The sequence below is a fragment of the Aotus nancymaae genome, unplaced genomic scaffold (genome assembly GCF_030222135.1).
Source record: "Aotus nancymaae isolate 86718 unplaced genomic scaffold, 86718_ANA_hifiasm-v0.15.2.pri h1tg000073l, whole genome shotgun sequence".
NCBI lineage: Eukaryota > Metazoa > Chordata > Mammalia > Primates > Aotidae > Aotus > Aotus nancymaae.
This window is the reverse complement of record NW_026988488.1, coordinates 2,221,394-2,242,498: the sequence shown is the minus strand read 5'-3', so window position 1 is coordinate 2,242,498 and position 21,105 is coordinate 2,221,394. Positions and strand designations below refer to the sequence as shown.

At 38.0% G+C, this 21,105-nt stretch overlaps 1 protein-coding gene across 3 annotated transcripts in view; it reads left to right on the top strand.

The window, feature by feature from the left end:
• Window positions 1-21,105, top strand: part of ASB12 (ankyrin repeat and SOCS box containing 12) — a 54,487-nt gene that overhangs the window by 29,677 nt on the left and 3,705 nt on the right. Inside the window, exon 1 of one of the 3 annotated variants that reach the window (XM_012460872.3) lies at window positions 18,545-18,682. The exons of the other annotated variants lie outside the window; for them this stretch is intronic. The gene's annotated coding sequence lies outside the window, so the exon portion shown is untranslated. Of the gene's footprint in view, window positions 1-18,544; window positions 18,683-21,105 lie in introns of those variants that run through there. 3 annotated transcript variants of the gene reach the window in all.

Sequence of the window (21,105 nt, the reverse complement as noted above, 5' to 3'; positions counted from 1 at the left end):
ACAAAGAAATCCTCCAGGAGACCATCTTAAGGATGACTGCACAGTTTTGTGAGCATTTTCACCAGGAGCATTACCAGATTCTCACAGTGAAGAAGAAAAAAATCCCTCATTCTTCTAGCAAGAGGAGAGGGAAACAAATCATTTAAAAATACACCCATAGCATTCTGTTCTTAAGAAGGCCTGACATCAAACTACTTCCCTGGAACCTAACTGGCTTGAGTTTTGCCATAGTCTAGCCAAACTAGGGGAAGAGTAATATCCACCTCCAGTCCTCTCCAGCCTTCCACATGTGGGGAAGGAAAACACATAGCCTTTCTTTCTCAACAAAGCAGGTGGAGAAGGATAAAATACATTTCTGAAAGTCACAGCCCTGAGGCCCACTAAAACACTGTGACCCAATCATTGGACAATAGAGCATCTCCATTCCTTCCATATCTTACAACCATATCAATTAGGCTCTTGTGTAATAACAGGGTAATATATCTGAAAGAATTTAGAATTATGATTAATATACTTAGGGCACTAATGAAGAAATGGACAGTGTGCAAGAATATGAGAATGAAAAATAATGCTGGAAATAAAATATAATGTAATAGAAGTGAAGAATGGCTTTGATGGGCTCACCAATAGACTATTAGACTGAACATCACCAAGGAAAAAGAAAATCAGTGAGTTTAAAGCAATGTCGATAGAACCTTTCTAAACTGAAATGCAACCAGAAAACAAAGAGTGAAAAGGACATAACAATATCCAAGAACTGTGGGACAATTATAAAAGGTGTAACACATCTTTATGTAATGTAGCATAATATTACATAAAGGTATAATGGAAATACTAGAAGAAGAAAGGGAAAAAGGAAGAGAGGAAATATTTGAAGCAATAATGACTTAGAATTTCCCAAAAGTAATGATAGACACCAAACCACAGATCTAGAAAGTTAAAAGAACTCCAAGAAGAATAAATACCCAAAACTCTATACCTAGGCATATCATATTCAGACTGCAGAAAATTAAAGACAAAAAATCTTGAATGGAGCTAGAGGGGCAACAAAACTTACCTTTAGAGTAGCAAGGATAAGAATTTCATTGGCCTTCTCAGAGCCATGCCAGAAGGAATATAGTGAAGCAAAAATTTAAAGTATTGAAAGTAGAAAAGCCCCTGTCTAGAAATTTGTGTCCAGTGAAATTATCCTTCAAATGTTAAAGAGGGAAAAGCTTAAAGAAAAACGGTGAACTAGGGAGATTCAAGCCATCTTTACCCCATTAAAAAAAATAAAAATAAACTTCTAGAAATTGTATAAAATAACTGTATAGGAGTTCTGGAAATCAGTCAGAGATTAACAGAAACCAAGCAAATGCCCAATGAAGAAAAAGTCAAATTCAAAAAGCTAGGAGATTTCATGGCATTTTTATTTGCCTTTGATCCACACCTTCCCTAGTGTTATGTGTTTTGGGGGAAGAGGTGGCTCAGTCCCCAGCTCCCCTTCAAACCAGAGAGAGCAGAGTAGATCTAATTTTCCATGTTCTATCCTGTCTGAGGGCGACCTGACGGATTGATTTCTGTCACCCAAATGGAGCTTAGATGGGCAAAAGTGATAGGGCTCAGATCTCAAGCTAAGAAAAATCATGAGAAGCAGCAAGTACAGCTCGTGAAAACCACAGGGAAACTATAAACCCACAAACCCCAAGGGCAAAAAATTATTGGTATGGGAATACAATCTAACAGCTATGTTTCCAAAAAGAAGCAGCAATGAGATGCAGGGAAACTAAGATACATAAAAGTGACCCTATATGGGGGAAATTGGAAAAAAACCTTCAGGGAAATATAGGCTGACAAAAGGCCTGCAAAGGCTGGGCCAATCCCAAGGACAATAATATACCTGCTAATTAATAAAGATCTATCCCTGCAAGGAGCCAATGTGCAAAGACTGGAAAAAGTGTCTGTATTTTTTTCCAAATGCCTAATTTTTAAAAAATACATAGCAAGGCATGGAAAGGAATAGGAAAGCATAGTATATTTATAGGAACAAAATTAATTTACAGAAATCATTCAAAAAGAGACAGGCATCAAATGTACTAGATAAAGACTTTAACACACTTCCTTAAATATGTGAAAAAAGTCAAAGGAAATCAAGAAAGCAGTATGTGAACAAAATTTTAAAAATCAATGAAAGAAATTATTTTTTAATTGTGGACAAAAAATATAAAAACTGCATTGAAATACTTGCTTTAGTGGTTCAACATCAGACTCTAATAGAAGTAAGAATCAGAGAACTTAAAAACAGATCATTTAAAGTTATCAAATCTGAGGAGCAAAAATTTAAAAAGAATGAAAAATGAACAGAGTCTAATGGATTAATGAGACACCATGAAGGAGACAACACACACACACACACACACACACACTATAAAATTTCCAAAACAAGAGAAAGAAAAAGGGTCAAGGAGATTATTTGAAGAAATAATGTATAAAACCCTCCTAAATTTGAGGAAGAAAATGAATATATAAATATTAGAGGTTTCACAAATTCCAAGTAGGATTTAGCCAAAGAGACCCACACCAAGACATGTTATTATCAAATTGTTGATAGAGAGAGAGAATCTTGAAAGGAGGAAGAGAAAAGCAATTCGTCACATGCAAGGTATCCTCAATAAGATCATCAGTTTGTTCCTAGGCAGAAACCTTCAAGACCAGAAGACAGAAAATTCATACATACACATTTAAAGTGACGAAAGAAAAAAAAATACCCTGAAAACTGGGAATTCTATATCTGGCAAAACTGTCCTTCAGGATTGAGAGAGAGAGTGATAGGCCAAAGATGGTCAACTAGACACAGCCAGTAAGAATATCTGCCACTGAGAACTAGAACATCAGGAAGACTGGCAAACTCCAAGCAGACCTTCAGAGGGAAGGCATTGAGAGTAGATGGAGGGAAGGAGCAGATGCTGGGCTAAATGGGGAGGTATCTGGGAACCCTGCTTGGGAATACAAACAATGGGACTCATTCCTCATGGCAATGAGAAATGGGGTGAAAAGGCAAAAGGCAGCTTGCTCCCACCATGAACCTCTAAAATCTGGGCAGCACGAAATTCCGTGACACCCATGGACACTTAAGCTGGCAGAGAGGACTTCTTTGAGAGGTACTAGGTCCCAGACTCAAGCCTATACAAAACCCAGAGCGTTTGGTGTGGGAACATCTGCATGGGAGCAAGGCCCAGGATGCCCATCCTCCAAGGCTTCCCATGCTTTTCTAGGATACTTTGGCCATAGGATGAATGTCAGACCTGGACAGTACAGGGCTGTCTTGCTCATGAGATGAGGCCAGTCCAAACTGAGTGCCCACCTGTCTGTTGCCCTCTCACAGGACCCTAGCCTAACTGCACCCACTGGCAGTGCAGCCTTGGATGCCCAACCAGAGTGCTTTCTGGGGACCCTCATTATATTTCCTTCACCAGCAGATCGTGTCTCACCATGAGAGGGCTCCAGCAGAGCACCCACTGACAAAGTACACCAGCCTGCCCACACTATCCCCACTGAACCCTTCCCCACACCACTTTGCCAACACAATCTCACTCATGGCCACCCTGCAACTGCTTTGCTGGTGCACATGTGCAGGTGGACCTCACCTCTTCTCCCCTGCCAGTGTGCAAGTGTGCATGCACCCCACCACTGCTGCCAGTGTGAGTGCCCCACCACTGCCACCAATGTTTCAGCATTCAACTGTGCAATAATCGGTGTAAACGTGCAAACAGACACTGGCGATCACAACTCTGCCAATGCTACCACCATGTTTGCATATTCTGGATGATGACAGCCCCATACACTGACACTGCCAACAGTGGAAGTGCACACATGGAGGCCAGCAGCCCCATGTCCACCAGTGCCCCACTGCCAGTGGCACTAGTGCAAGCACGGGCAATAGCAACCTTTCCCCTGTCTTTGGCCCACTGCCAGCATGAGTATGCACAGGAATGCTGCAACCTCGCTTCTGTCAGTATTCTACACCAGCCAATGTGTATGCACTCCACCATGATGCCACAGTTGCTAGACCGTTCAAGCAACCACAGATTGTGCTGTCACTGCCCCAGTGAAGTGCTTTGGCTGGTACCAGCCATTAGAGTGTTGTGGCCAGTGGACTGGGAACACCTCAGCTCCTCCAGCACAGCAAGTTTCTAATTGCAAGTAGCTGGAGAAGAAAGCCAGGGGTCTGTTACCTGCCCCTCCAGAGTCAGGGCATGCAGATCAGGAGTGCTAAGCTCAGTCTTGGCCCCATAAAATCTTCCAGAAGTAAAGAAAGTCAACTAAACTGACCTTATACCACCATCAGACTCAAAAGGGCATTGAAGGAGATAAAAGCAAAAACGCCAAAAAGATAGCAGCTTCAAACATCAAAAGAACATCAGCCTACACAGATAAGAAATAACTAGTGCAAAAACTGTGGCACCTCGAAAACCCAGAGTGTCTTCTTACCTCCAAATGACTGCACTAGTTCCACAGCAATTGTTCCTAACAAGGATGAACTGACAAAAATAGAATTTAGAATATGGATAGGAATGAAGATCATCAACATTCAGAAGAAAGTGGAATCCCAATTCAAGGAATCTAAATAATACAATAAAATAATGCAGGACATAAAAGACAAAATGGCCTTTTTAAGAAACAATCAAATTGATCTGATAGAGCTGAAAAACTCCAAGAATTTCAGAATACAATTGCAAGTATTAACAGCAAGAATAGGCCAAGCTGAGGAACAAATCTCAGAGCTCAAAGACTGGTTCTACAAAATAACTTAGACAACAACAAAAAGAAAACAGAAGAATGAATGAAAGCTCTGAGAAATATGGGATGATGTAGACACCAAATCTATGAATCATTGCTGTCCTTGGGAGAGAGGGAGAAATAGCAAGCAATGCGGACAATGTATTTAAGAAAATCATTCAGGAACATTTTCCCAACATCGCTACAGAGGCCAACATTCAAATTCAGAAAATTCAGAGAACCCGTCAAGATGCTATGCAAGATGATCATCCCCAAGACATAGATTTTCCAAGGACAAAGTGAAAGAAAACATATTAAAGGCAGCCAAAGAGAAGGGGCAGGTCACCTACAAAGGGAACCCCATTAGGAAAACAAGGACATTTCAGCAACAACCCTGCAAGTCAGAAGAGAATGAGTGCCTATATGCAGCATTTTTTATAAAAAGAAATTTCAATCAAGAATATCATACCCAGACAAACTAAGATTCATAAGCGAAGGAGAAATAGGATCCTTATCAGACAAGCAAATGCTAAGGGAATGTGTTAGCTCCAGACTTGCCTTACAAGAGGTCCTGAAGAGAGTACTAAATATGGAAATTGAAGACTATTACCAGCCACCACACAAACACACTTAAATACATAGATCACATACTTGGTCTATGACCCTAAGAAGTGACGACACACACAATCAAGTCTGCATAATAACCACCTAACAGCTGGATGACAGAACCAAATCCACACATATCAATATTAACCTTGAATGTAAACACATTAAATGCTTTAATTAAAAGGCACAGAGTGACAAGTTGGATAAAGAAAGCAAGACCAAATGTATGCTGTCCTCAAGACACCCAACCACAATACAATGACACCCAAATGATCAAAGTAAAAGGATGAAGAAAAAATCTACTAAGAAAACGGAGAACAAAAAGAAGTAGAAGTTGTTATTCTACTTTTGGTCAAAACAGACTTAAACCAACAATGATCAAAAAACAAAGAAGGAAATTACATAATGATAAAGGGTTCAATTTAACTAGAAGACCCAGCCTTCCTAAATATATCCACATCCAACACAGGAGCATGTAGATGCATAAAGAAAGTTCTTAGAGACATATGAAGAGACTTAGATAACCATACGATAATAGTAGGAGACTTCAAAACCCCAATGACAATATTAGACAGGTCATCAAGGCAGAAAATTAACAAAGATATTTGTGACCTGAACTTTGCACTTGACCAAATGAGCCTAACAGATATCTACAGAAATCTCCACCCAAAAACAACAGAATATGCTTTCTTCTCAGAAGCACATGGCACAGACTCTAAAGTCAACCAATCAGCCATAAAATAATCTTCAGCAAATTCAAAACACCCCAATATCCTACGAAACACACTCTTGGACCACAGCACAATAAAAATAGAAATGAATACTAAGAAAATTACTCAAAACTACACAATTACATGAAAATTAAACAACCTGCTCCTGAATGACTTTTGGGGAAATAATGAAATTAGGGCAGAAATTAAGAAATTATTTGAAACCAGTAAGAAAAAAGATACAATATTCCTTCTTAATATTGCTTTAGCTTTGTTCAGTTTTTGGACACAGCTAAAGCAGTGGTAAGAAGGAAGTTTATAGCATTAAACATCCATATGAAAAAGGTAGAAATATCTCAAATTAACAACCTACCATCACACCTATAGAGAAACTACAAAAACAAGCTAAATCCAAACCTAGCAGAAGACAAGAAATAGCCAACCTCAGAGCAGAACCGAAGAAAACTGAAATGCAAAAATATATATTAAAAAATCAACAAATCCAGAAATTGGTTCATTAAAAGAATAAATAAGATTTATTGACTGATAACTAGACTAATAAGGAAAAGAGAGAAGATCAAAATAAACATGAGCAGAAATGACAAAGGGCACATTACCATCAACCCCAGAGAAATACAAAAATCCAAACAAACTAGAAAACCCAGACAAAATAGATAAATGTCTGAAAAGATATAGCTTCTTGAGTTTGAACCATGAAGAAACTGAGTCCCTGAACAGGCAAAAAATAAATTCTAAGCCTCAATCAGTAATAAAAAGCCTACCACCCAGAAAAAGCCCAGGACCAGGCAGACTCACAGCTGAATTTTACCAGATTTAGAAAGACAACCTGGTACCACCATTCTTACTGAAACTATTCCAAAAAGTTGAGGAAGACTGATTCCAACCTATCTCATTCTATGAAGGCAGCATTATCCTGACTGCAAAACCTGGCAGAGACACACACACACACACACATAAAAACAAACAAACACTTCAGGCCAATATCCTTGATGAACATATATACAAAAATCCTCACAAAATATTAACCAAACTGAATCAAGCAGCAGATCAAAATGGTAATCTACCACAATCAAGTAGGCTTTATCCCTGAAATGTAAGGTTGGTTCAAGATATACAAATGAATAAATGTGATCAATTACATAAACATTTAATGTAAAAATTTATCTATTTTTAAATCCACATAATTATCTCACTAAATGAAGAAAAGACTTTTGATAAGATTCAACATTTCATGTAAAAAAACCTCAAGGAACTAGGCATTCAAGGAACACACCTCAAATCAATTAAAGCAATCTATGACATAGCAATAGCCAAAATCAATACTGAATGGGCAGAACTTGGAAGAATTCCACTTGAGAAGTGGAACAAGACAAAAATATCCACTATCACCACTCCTTTTCAACATAGTACTGAAAGTACTACCCAAAGAAATCAGGCAAGAGGAAGAAATAAAAGCATCCAAATAGAAAGAGAGGAAATCAAACAATCTCTGTTTGCAGATAATATAATGCTATACCTAGAATATAATGCTAGATATAATGCTATCCCATAGTCTCTGCCAAAAAGCTGCTTAAGCTGACAACTTGATCTGATACACAATTTCAGCAAAGTTTCAGGATACAAAATTAACATAGAAAAATCAGTAGCATTCCTGTACACCAACAACATCCAAGCTGAGAGCCAAATCAAGAATGCAATCTCATTCACAATAGCCACAAAAAGAATAAAATATCTTGAAATACAGCTAACCAGAGAGGTCAATGAACTATACTGTGAGAATTGTACAACACTGCTCAAAGAAACCAGAGATAAGACAAACAAATGGGAAAACATTCCATCCGTGTTCACAGACAGGATGAGTCAATATTGTTAAACTGTCCATACTTTCCAAAGCAATTTGCAGATTCAATGCTATTTCTATCAAACTACCAATGACATTCTTCAGAGAATTAGAAAAACTATTTTGAAATTCATACCAAAAGAGAGTCCAAATACCAAATGCAATCCTAAGCAAAAGCAAACAAACAAACCAAATGCAACAGCAAACCAAACCAAAGCTGGAGGTATTATGTTACCCAACAACAAACTATACTACAAGGTTACACTAACAAAAACATGAAACAGCATAATATTGATAAAAATAAAAACAAAATAGACATAGAAAATTGGAACAGAATAGAGAACCCCAAAATAATGCTGCAGTACTACAACCATATAATCATTGACAAAGTTGACAAAAACAAGTAATGGGAAAAGGAGTCCCTGTTCAACAAACAGTGCTAGGATAACTTGCCAGCCATATGTAGAAGATTGCAACAGTATGCCTTCCATACACCATATACAAAAAATCAACTCAAAATGGATGAAACACTTACATATAAAACCTAAGACTATAAAAATCTTGGAAGACAATCTAGGAAATAATATTCTGGACATAAGCTCTTTTAAAGAATTCATACCAAAAGCAATAGCAACAAAAACAAAAATTGTCAAATGCAATCTAACTAAACTAAAGAGCTTCTGCACAGCTAAAGAAGCTATCAACATAGTAAATAGACAACCCATCGAATGGGAGAAAATATTTGCCAACTATCCATCTAACAAAGGCCTAATATCCAGAATCTATAAGAAATTTAAACAAATTTACAAGTTAAAAAAAATAAAAAAATAGCAAAGGACATGAACAGATATTTTTCCAAAAAAAAAAAAGATATACACACAGCCAATAAGCATATGAAAAAGCACTCAACATTGCTAATCATTAGAGAAATGCAAATTAAAACCATAAGGAGATAGCATATCACACCAGTAAGAATGACTATTATTAATAAGTCAAAAATAACAAATGCTGGTGAGGTTGTGGAGAAAAGGAAAATATTATACACTGCTGGTTGGAATGTGAATTAGTTCAGTCATTGTAGAAAACAATGTGGCAATTCCTCAAAGAACTTAAATAAGAATTACCATTCAACCCAACAATCCCATCAATGAATATGTATCCAAAGGAATATAGATATTTCTCCCATAAAGACACATGAATGCATATGTTCATTACAGCGGTATTTAGAATAGCAAAGACATCCCTAAATGCCTATCAATTGTAGACTGGGTAAGGAAAATGTGGTATATATACACCATGGAATACTACATAGCCATAAAAGGAATGAGATAATGTCTTTTTCAGGAACATAGATGTGGCAGGAGACCATTATCCTAAGCAAACTAATGCAGGAGCAGAAATCCAAATACTACACGTTCTCACTTATAAGTGGGAGCTAAAAACTGAGTACACATGGATACAAAGAAGGGAAAAACAGTCACTGGGGCCTACGTGAAGGTGGATGTTGGGAGGAGGGAGAGGATCAAAAAACTACCTATCAGATATTATGCATATTACCTGAGTGATGAAATAATCTATACACCACACCACCATGACATTCAATTTACCTATATAACAAAGCTGCACATGTACCCCGAACCTAAAATAAAAGTTAAAAATAAAAATAATCATAAATGAAAGAGAAGACATTAAAACTGACACCACATATAACACAAGATTGTAATAGACTCTTGTGAATAATTACATGCCAAAAATTGGATAACCTAAAAGAAATGGATGATGTCCTAGACACATACAACCTACCAAGACAGAATAATGAAGAAATAGAAAAACCGAACAGACCAATAATAAGTAACCAGATTTATTAAGTAACTGGAAGTCTCCCAATAAAGAAAACCCAGTACTGGGTGACTTCACTGCCTATTTCTACCAAATACATAAATAAAAACTAACACCAGTTTTCTTCAAACTTTTGCAAAGGTTGTTGAAGAGGGCATTCTCACTAACTCATTCTACAGGGCCAGCATTAGCATGATACCAAAGCCAGATAAAGATCCAACAGAAAAAGAAACTATAGGCCAATATTCCCGATGAACATAGCTAAAAATATCCTCAATAAAATATTAGCAAATTGAATCCAACAGCACAAGAAAAAGATAATACATCGATTATCAATTGGGACTTAATTCAGGGATGAAAGGATGGTTCAACATACACAAATCAGTAAACATGATACAACACATCAACACAATTAAGAACAAAAGCCATATATGATTATCTCATCAGGTACAGAAAAAAACACATTTGATAAAATTTGATGAATTTGATAAAATTCATCATTCCTACACGATACAAACTCTTAACAATATAGGTGTAGCAGGAACATACCCTAACTTAATGAAGGCATATATAAAAAATCCACAGCTAACATCATACCAGATGGGGAAAAGCTAAAAATATTTCTTATAAAAACTAGAACAATACAAGGATACCAACTTTTAGCACTCCCATTTAACATAGAAATGGAAATTCTAGGCAGAGCAATGAGGCAACAGAAAGAAATAAAAGGCATTCAAATTGGAAAAGAGGAAGTCAAAAATTTCCTCTTTTCAGATGACATGACTTTATATTTAGAAAACCCTAAGGAGTCCACCAAAGAATTCTTAGAACTGATAAACTCAGTAAAGTTGCAACATACAAAAATCAGCAGTTTCTATATACTTATTATGAATTAGCTGAAAAAATAAATCAAGAAGAAAATCCTATTTACAAGAGCTACAAACAAACAAACAAACAAAACCTAGGAATAAATAACCAAGGAGGTGAAGGACCTCTTCAAAAAAAACTAAAAAATTCCTATGAAGCAAAATGGAAGAGGACACTAACTAGTGAAAAGACCATCCCATGATCATGAATAAGAGTTAATATTGTTAAAATAATTATACTAACCCAAGCAATCTACAGATTCAATACTATCCCTATCAAAATACCAATAACATTTTTTCCCAGGAATTGAAGAAAAATCAATCCCAACATTCATATAGTACCAAAAAAGGGCCCAAATAGCCAAAGCAATCCTGAACAAAAAGAAGAAAACTGGAGGTTTCTTCTTCTTTTTTTTTTGAAGTTTGCACTACCAAACTTCAAAATATATTACACAAGTATGGTAACCAAAACAGTATGGTATAGGTTTAAAAACAAACACATAGACCAATGGAACAGAATAGAGAACCCAGAAATAAAGGCACATATTTGCAGCCAACTGATCTTCAACCAAGTCAGCAACAACTTACATTGGGGGAAAGACACCCTATTTAATAAAAGGTGCTAGAAAAATTGCATAGCCACATGCAGAATAAAACTGAACCTCTATCTCTCACCATATACAAAAAGAAACTCAAAAGAATTAGATTTAAGCATAAGATCTGAAATGTAACAGGAAAAATCAAATAATCTCATTAAAATCTAGGCAAAGAACATGAATAGACATTTCTTAAAAGAAGACATATATAACCAACATGTATATCAAAACAGTTCTCAACATCACTAATCACTAGAGAAATGCAAATCAAAACCACAATAAGATATTATCTTACTCCAGTCAAATGGTTATTATTAAAAATACAAAAAAGAATCATATGCTGTTGAGGATGCAGAGACAGCAGAACTTTTATACACTGTTGGTGGGAATGTAAATTAGTACAGCAGCTGTGGAAAAAAGTACAGAGATTTCTCAAAAAAACTAAAAATAAAATTACCATTCAATCCCACTACTATGTATCTATCCAAATGGAAAAAATATATAAAATAGTACATGTACTACATCAGTATATCCATCAATGGATGACTGGATAAAGAAAATGTGGTATGTATACACAATGGAATACTACTTAGCCATATAAGAGAATGAAGTCATGTCATTTGCAGCAACATGAATGGAACTAACAATCATTATCTTAAAAGAAATAAGCCAGGCTTTGACAAAAATACAAATATCACATGTTCTCACTCATATGTGGGAGCTAAAATGTTTGATTACATGGAAGTAGAGAATGAAAAGATAGATAACAGAGACTGGTGCCTTAACCATTTGCATTCGTATAAAGGAATACCTGAAGCTAGGTAATTTACTGTAAAAAATAGGATTATTGGTTCCCTGGTTCTGCAAGCTGTACAAGAAGCATGACACCAACATCTGCTTCTAGTGAAGATTTCAGAGACATTCCAATCATGGTGGAAGGTGAAAGGGAGCAGGCAACACATGATTAGGGATGAGGAGGAGAGAGAGGGTGGGGAGCAGTGTCACACTTCTTTAAATAACCAACTGTCCCATGAATGGATAGAGTAACAACTCATGTATTACCAGGGGGATGGAACAAGCCATTCATGAAGGTTCAATCCCCATGACTCAAACACCTCCCATTAGGAACCTCCTCCAACATTGGGGATCAAATTTCAACATAAGATTGGAAGGGAAAAATATCCAAACTATATCAACTGGGAAGGGTGAATGGGAAAATGGAGGAGGATAAAGAGAAGTGGGTTAATGAGTACAAACATACAGTTAGACTGAAGGAACAAATCCAATATTTGGTAGCAGAGTAGGGTGAGTACAGTTAGCAAAACTGTATTATACTCATGTGATGGAAACCATAAACACCATGATTTGATCATCACACATTATATATATGTAACAAAATTTTACATGTACCCTATAAATTTGTATTTTTTTTAAAGTGTGATTTTCACATAGGGATAGACATATGGACCAGTGAAATAGAACTGAGAGTCCAAACAAACCAATACATCTATGGTCATTTTTTTTTTTTTTTTTTACAAAGCTTCCAAGTATGTTCAATGGGTGAAAAAAAAAATAGTCTTTTCAATAAATGGTGCTAGAAAAACTGAATTCACATATGAAAATAATAAAGTTGGATCTTTACCTCACAACATATACAAAAATTAACTCAAATGGATCAACAACCCAGATATAAGAGATAAAACTGTAAAACTATTATTTAAAAAACAGGTAAAAATTATGTCTTTGGATTTAGCAGTCCATTTGTAGAGGATACAAGAAGCACAAACCACAAAGCATTAAATAGATAAATTGAACATCATTGAAACTACTTTTATGTATCAAAGCTCATTATTAAAAAATTGAAAAAGAGACATTATCAAGATTGCTGACTAGAGGTGTCTCATGCTCGTTTTATTCACAAAGAAAGCCCATAGTAACAAATAACCACACTTCAGAGAACACTGTAATTCCAGCAAGGAAAGGATAGGAGCATTCTCAAATGTGAAAACTTGGGATGGCAGCATAGAAAGAGAACCAAATAATGTGAAAAGGCAACCCACAAAATTGTGGGAAATATTTGACAACTTTTATCTAATAAGGGTTTACTGTCTCAGATATATGAGCTTCTAAACTTGACAACAAATAGACAAAAACTTAATTTAAAAATGGGCAAAGTACCCAGCTAACATCATACTCAATGATTAAAGATTGAAGGCATTTCATATAAGGTCAGGAATAAGACAAAGATATCCATTCTCATCAGTTCTATTCAAAACAGTACTGGAAGTCCAAGTCAGAGCTATAGTAATTAAAACAATGTAGTACTAGCATAAAAACAGACATGCAGACCAGTGGAACAGAATAGAAATTCCAGAAATAAATCCTCACATATATGACTCCTTTCTGGTTCCAGATGAAATTTAAGGTGATTTTTTCCAATTCTGTGAAGAAAGTCAATTGTACCTTGATGGGGATAGTATTGAATCTACAAATTACTTTGGGCAGTATGGCCAATTTCATGAGATTGATTCTTCCTGTCCATGAATGTGGAATATTTTTCCATCAATTTCTGTCCTTGCTTATTTCCCTGAGCAGTGGTTTTTAGTTCTCCTTGAAGAGGTCCTTCACATCTCTTGTATGTTGTATTCCTAGGTATTTTATTCTCTTTGTAGCAATTGTGGATGGGAGTTAGCTTGTGATTTGACTCTCTGTTTGTCTATTACTGGTGTATAGGAATGCTTGTGATTTTTGCACATTGTTTTTGTATCCTGATAGTTTGCTGAACTTTTTTATCATCTTAAGGAGATTTTGGGCTGAGATGATGCAGTCTTCTAAATATACAATCATGTGTTCTGCAAATAGAGACAATTTGATGTCATCTTTTCCTAATTGAATATGCTTTATGTCTTTTTCTTGCCTGATTGCCCTGGCCAGAACTTCTAATACTATGTTGAGTAGGAGTGGTGAGAGAGGGCATCCTTGTCTAGTGCCAGATTTCAAAGGGAATGCTTCTAGTTTTTGACCATTCAGTATGATATTGGCTGTGGGTTTGTCATAAATAGCTCTTATTATTTTGAGGTATATTCCAACGATACCCTGTTTATTGAGAGTTTTTAGCATAAACAGCTGTTGAATTTTGTCAAAGGCCTTCTTGGCATCTATTGAGATAATCATGTAGTTTTTGTCTTTGGTTCTGTTTATGTTATGGATTACCTTTATAGACTTGCATATGCTGAACCAGCCTTGCATTCCTGGGATGAAACCTACTTGATTGTGGTGGATAAGCTTTTTGATGTGCGATTGGATTCGGATTACCAGTATATTATTGAGGATTTTTGCACCAAGGTTCATCATGGATATTGGCCTGAAATTTTCTTTTTTGGTTGTCTCTGCCAAGTTTTGGTATCAGGATGATGTTGGTCTCATAAAATGAGTTAGGGAGGATTCCCTCCTTCTGTATTGTTTGGAATAGTTTCAGAAGCAATGGTACCAGTTCCTCTTTGTACCTCTGGTAGAATTTGGCTGTGAACATGTCTGGTCCTGGAGTTTTTTGGTTGATAGGTAATTAATTGCTGCCTCAACTTCAGACCTTGTTATTGGTCTATTCAGGGATTCACCTTCTTCCTGGTTTAGTGTTGGAAGGGTGGAAGTGTCCAGAAATTTATACATTTCTTCTAGATTTTCTGGTTTATTTGCATAGAGGTATTTACAGTATTCTCTGATAGTAGTTTGTATTTCTGTGGAATCGGTGGTGATATCCCCTTCATCATTTTTTATTCCATCTATTTTATTCTTCTCTCTTTTTTTCTTTATTAGTCTGGCTAGCATTCTATCTATTTTGTTGATCTTTAAAAAAAAACAGCTCCTAGATTCATTATTTTTTTGAAGGGTATTTTGTGTCTCTATCTCCTTCAGGTCTTCTCCAATCTTATTTATTATCTTCTGCTAGCTTTTGAATTTGTTTGAGTTTACTCCTCTAGTTTTTCTAGTTGTGATGATAGAGTGTCAATTTTAGATCTTTCTTCGCTTCTCATGTGGGCATTTAGTGCTACAAATTTCCCTCTAGACACTGCTTTAAATGTGTCCCAGACATTCTGGTACATTGTGTCTTCATCCTTATTGGTTTTGAAGGACATCTTTATTTCTGCCTTCATTTCATTATTTATCCAGTAGTCATTCAGGAGCAGGTTGTTCAGTTTCCACGTAGTTGTGAGGTTTTTAGGGAGTTTCTTAATCCTGAGTTCTAATTTTATTGTACTGTGGTCTGAGAGACTGGTTGTTATGATTTTTATTCTTTTGCATTTGTTGAAGAGTGTTTTACTTCCAATTATGTGGTCAGTTTTATAATAAGTGTGATGTGGTGCTGAGAAGAATGTATATTCTGTGGATTTGGGGTAGAGAGTTCTGGAGATGTCTATTAAGTCCACTTGGTCCAGATCTGAGTTCAGTTCCTGAATATACTTGTTAATTTTCTGTCTTGTTGATCTGTCTAATATGACAGTGGGGTATTAGAGTCTCCCACTATTATTGTGTGGGAGTCTTAAGTCTCTTCGTAGGTCATTAAGAACTTGCTTTATGTATCTGGGTGTTCCTGTATTAGGTGCGTATATATTTAGGATCGTTAGCTCTTCTTGTTGGATTGATCCTTTTACCATTATGTAATGCCATGCTTTGTCTCTTTTGATCTTTGTTGATTTAAAGTCTGTTGTATTGGAGACTAGGATTGCAAACCCTGCTTGTTTTATGCTCTCCATTTGCTTGGTAAATCTTCCTCCATCCCTATATTTTGAGTCTATGTGTGTCTTTGCACATGAGATGGGTCTCCTGAATACAGCACACCAATGGGTCTTGACTCTTTATCCAATTTGCCAGTCTGTGTCTTTTGATTAAAGCATCGACCTCATTTACATTTAAGGTTAATATTGTTATGTGTAAATTTGAACCTGCCATTTTGATGCTAGCTGGTTGTTTTGCCTATTAGTTGATGTAGTTTCTTCATAGTGTCAATGGTCTTTTCAATTTAGTATGTTTTTGCAGTGGCTATTCCTTTCCATGTTTAGTGCTTCCTTCAGAAGCTCTTGTAAGGCAGGCCTGGTGGTGAACAAAACCTCTCAGTAGCTGGTTGTCCATATAGGATTTTATTTCTCCTTTGCATATGAAGCTTAGTTTGTTTGGATATGAAATTCTGAGTTGAAAATTATTTTCTTTAACAATGTTAAATATTGGCCCCCCACTCTCTTCTGGCTTGTAGGGTTTCTGCTGAGATCTGCTGTGAGTCTGATGGGCTTCCCTTTCTGTGTAACCCAAGCTTTCTCTCTGGCTGCCCTTAGCATTTTTCCCTTCATTTCAACCCTGGTGAATCTGATAATTATGTGTCTTGCAGTTGCTCTTCTCAAGGAATATCTTTGTGGTGTTCTCTGTATTTTCTGAATTTTTATGTTGGCCTGTTTTGCTAGGTTGTGGAAATTCTCCTGGATAATATCCTGAAGAGTGTTTTCCAACTTGGTTTCAATATCTTTGTCACTTTCAGGTACACCAGTCAAACGTAAATTTGGTCTTTTCACATAATCCCATATTTCTTGAAGGCTTTGTTTATTTCTTTTCACTCTTTTTCCCCTAATCTTGTCTTCTCACTTTATTTCATTGAATTGGTCTTCAATCTTTGATGTCCTTTCTTCTGCTTGATCGATTTGGCTATTAAAACTTGTGCATGCTTCACGACATTCCCGTGCTATGTTTTCAGCTCCACCAAGTCGTTTATATTCTTTTCTATGCTGGTTATTCTAGGTAGCATTTCGTCTAACCTCTTTTGAAGGTTCTTAGCTTCCTTAAATTGGGTTAAAACATGCTACTTTAGCTCAGAGAAGTTTGTTATTACCCATCTTTTGAAGTCTGCTTCTGTCAATTTGTCAAACTCATTCTCTATCTAGTTTTGTTCCCTTGCTGGTGAGGAGTCGTGATCTTTTGGAGGAGAAGAGGCATTTTGGTTTTTGGAGATTTCAGCCTTTTTTGTGCTGGTTTCTTCCCATTTTCTTGGATTTATCTACGTTTGGTCTTTTAAGTTGGTTCTCTTTGGATGGGGACTCTGAGTGGACGTCCTTTCTGTTGATGTTGAAACTATTTCTTTCTCTTTGTTAGTTTTCCTTCTAACAGTCAGGCCCCTCCGCTGCAGGTGTGCTGGAGTTTGCTGGAGGTTCACTCCAGACCCTGCTTTTCTGGGAATCACCAGCAGGGGCTGCAGAACAGCAAAGATTGCTGCCTCTTCCTTCCTCTGGTAGCTTCATCCCAGAAGGGTACCTGCCAGATGCCAGCCAGAGCTCTCATGTATGAGGTGTCTGTCAGTCCCTGGTGGGAAGTGTCTCCCTCTCAGGATACACTGGGGTCAGGGAGCTACTAGAGGAGGCAGTCTGTCCGTTATCAGAGCTCAAGTACTCTGCTGAGAGATCCATTGCTCCCTTCAGGGCTGCTGGGCAGGGACATTTAAGTCTGCTGAAGCTGAACCCACAACCCCCCTTTTTCCCAGGTGCTCTGTTTCAGGAAGGTGGGGACTTTATTTGTAAGTCCCTGATGGGCTGCTGCCTTTTTTCAGAGACGCCCTGCCCAGCAAGAAAGGAGTCTAGTGACAGTCTGCCTGTAGAGGCTTTGCTGAGCTACTGTGGGCAGAAAAAGTGAGAGCTGAGTTTTTGACAAAGTTCCCAGTGCTGGACCCTTTAAACTGATGGTGATGATTTGAGGTGAGGAGAGTGGGAGGCTGTGGGCATTTTCTTCAGGCTGAGCTTGGTGGGTTAGTGAGCTGCAAAGGTCTTTATAAATGACCAAGTCCTTCTTAAGCTTTAGAAAAGCTGAGTGAGAACACGTTCTGTTATGGAGGCTTTTCCTTCCCACCTTCCTCACTCTGAGAAGTGGGGGAAGGGAGGGGCAAAGAGTCAGAGGATCTGCAGAGAGGCTCACTTCAGAAGAGAAAAAAAAGGTGTGCTAGGCTGAGACTGGGCCTTCTCAGTGCCCCCTGGTGGAGGCGTGGGAACACCCACAGCTCAGGGGCCTCACCCTGGCTCCCATTCGAGTGGCAGGGAGGGATATAGGAAGACAGGCTGGGAGCAGGAACCCTAGCCTCGCCAGGCACCTGTCTATCTGTCAGTCAGTCTTTCCAGGACTTCCCTGAGGGCGGGCCCCTCCTCTTGCTGAAATCGCTCCCAGAATGGCACTGGTAAGATAACACAGTCTGGGAAGAGGGGGTGGAGGGTAGCCTAAAATTAGCCCCTTGGACCAAGACTAGGGGCTGACTCCTAGTCTTTCAGCAGCATTGTTAACAGTGGGAACCGAGTGCCCCAGCTGCTCCAGGCTGGGGCCATAAGGGCTCCCTAAGGAGGGGCCACCAGGGCCCCAGTGTTTTACAGAGTTGCGGTGGCAGCGACCCCGGGCAGCACGGCCTCAGGCTGAAGCCCGGTGAGTACCTGGAGCCTAGGACCGGTTTGAGAGGAGTGACCCCTGCGGGCCTGCAGACCAGTGATCACCCATCGCCCGTCGTAGGCTGTTTCTGCCGGGTCTGGGACGTGGTGGGAGTTGAGGGAGGCGCTTGGAAGGTCATTAGAATAACCCACCGGAGGAGGGAGGAGGGATATAATGTCAGTTTCCTGACTTGTGTGTCTCAAGAGGATTTGTCTGCCTAGGACCTCGGGTCTAAACAGACTGCTACTTGAGACAAGTTGCGATTATACACTACAGGGAGTGTAGAGATTTGTCTTTGTGTCCCTGTGTGATATTGGCTAGTCTGTGTGTATGGGTGCCTTGGAGTGGGTTTAAGTACGTAAGGGCAGAACTCCTAAGGGTGGGAGAAGGAAGATGAGACTTAAAAACGTCCTACTGATGCCTGAAGGAATGCTCTAGGGTGCACAGAAACCAACCACTTTCCTGTAGGAGTACTTAACCTGGATTCACAGACACTAAGAGGGCCTTGGATAGAGTTTAAGGGGTCGGGAAACTTAAATGAGTAGAAAATTACCTTTTTTTCCCCTAACCTCAAACTAAAATTTACTATTTACTTCAAGGATGAATGCAGGCAGCAAATAACAGTAGCCTTACAGGTTCCTGTAACTTGGTTACCAGAGGAAATCACAGATATTTCATATCATATTACAGTTGTGGCAGAGATCTTGAAATGTCATTTATTACCACTTAGAAATTATTACTAAACCTTGCTCTTACTATATCATGCATTTTAAAATATTTTGACAGTAGTTTTTAATATAATTGATTTCCTTTAATTTTATGTAGTAAAAACCATTCTGAAAGGAGTTTACAGACTTCACTAGTTTGTCACAGGAACCAATATCACAAAAAAAGGTTTATAACTCCTACATCTTTAGGATCAGGAAGAAGCTCCGTGCACATAGCAGGCACATAATAACTCTTTGATTAATAAACTACAGCAAAGTGAGTTTAGGCAATAGGCTAGCTGGATTTTGTCCTTATCTAATGGAGGCGCAATTCACTCCAGTGCCAAAGCCAGCTGGAGAGCATGGCTTGGTCTCCCTCTGGAGGTTCATTATATGAGCTCTGCTGTGGGCTCTTGGTATGACCTCAGTGAGAGCTTTGGCATTTCCTTCTGACACTCCCTGCCACTTTATCTCCCCAGACTCCAGTCCTCCAAAAAAAATATTAAGGAGGCAATCCCTACAAGTTATCAGAATAAATTATTTGTAAAGGAACCTTCCATTACCGAAGTCTCTGGAATTCAGCAAGACACTCAAAAGCTGAAGATCCTGGGAGCTGCAATGTGACTCTACTGGAGTCAAGGGAGGGGGGATTGTGTTTGTGTTTTATATCGTAATAGAAAGAACAGGAGGAGGAGTAGAGAAATCTGGATTCTATTTCTGACTCCGATATTGCATTGATGTAAGGCATCTGGAAAACCCCTTACCCTCTCTGGACTCAGTTTCCTCCATCCACAAATTGGGGGTAATATTACCTATTTTGCTGCATGAAATTGCTTTGAAAAGCACAAGATTATAAGTGTATTCTGAGTTCTTGTTAATGAGACAACTAACCATAACAATCATATGACCATACTAAAGTCCCTGCTCCACTCTGAACATTGGTTCACCATCTCTAAATTGAAAAAATTAAATTAAAGAATCTGCAAGGTCCATTCCAGCTCTGAGGTTCTAGGACATTAAGTAGGGAACAATAGCCATAGAAAATGGAGACCTAAGTAATAATCATCATCATAGCAAAAATAGTTACTGATAACTACATTCAGGCACTATTCTAAGCACTTACTATGTACTAACTCATTTAATCCTAACAACCCTCCAAGGCAGGTACTATTATTATTTTGTCTTTACAGATGAAGAAATGGGCACAGAAAGATTAAATGACCTGCCCTAGGTCACACAGCTACTAAATGCTAGAGCTGGGGTAGAAGCAGAACTCCCACATTTACCACTACTATATATGACCTCTTTATCTGCATTGGGGGCAAACAAAGACCCACATAGGAGTTACAATACAGCATGATGACTGCTATAGTGCTATAGCATAGACTATGGAGGAATTAACTTGGCAGAAGGAGTTCCATGTGGCAGAAAGAAACATAGTGTATATGGAGAGCCATTGTTTCTTGTCTCTTGTCACTGGAACTCGGGATATAAGTCAAGGAGTAATAGGAAGTGAGGCTGGAGAAATTGGCAAAGATTTGTTTATGAAGGCCTTTTGAGATGGGCTAAGGTATTTGGTCTGTAGTTGGAAAGAAAGGGGAGCCATTAAGGTATTTAAAACAGAGGATTGGTAGAGATCAGATTTGTATTTTTAAATTACCACTTTAGCAAAAATGTGGGAAAATATTGAAAATGTAAACTACTTATAAGACC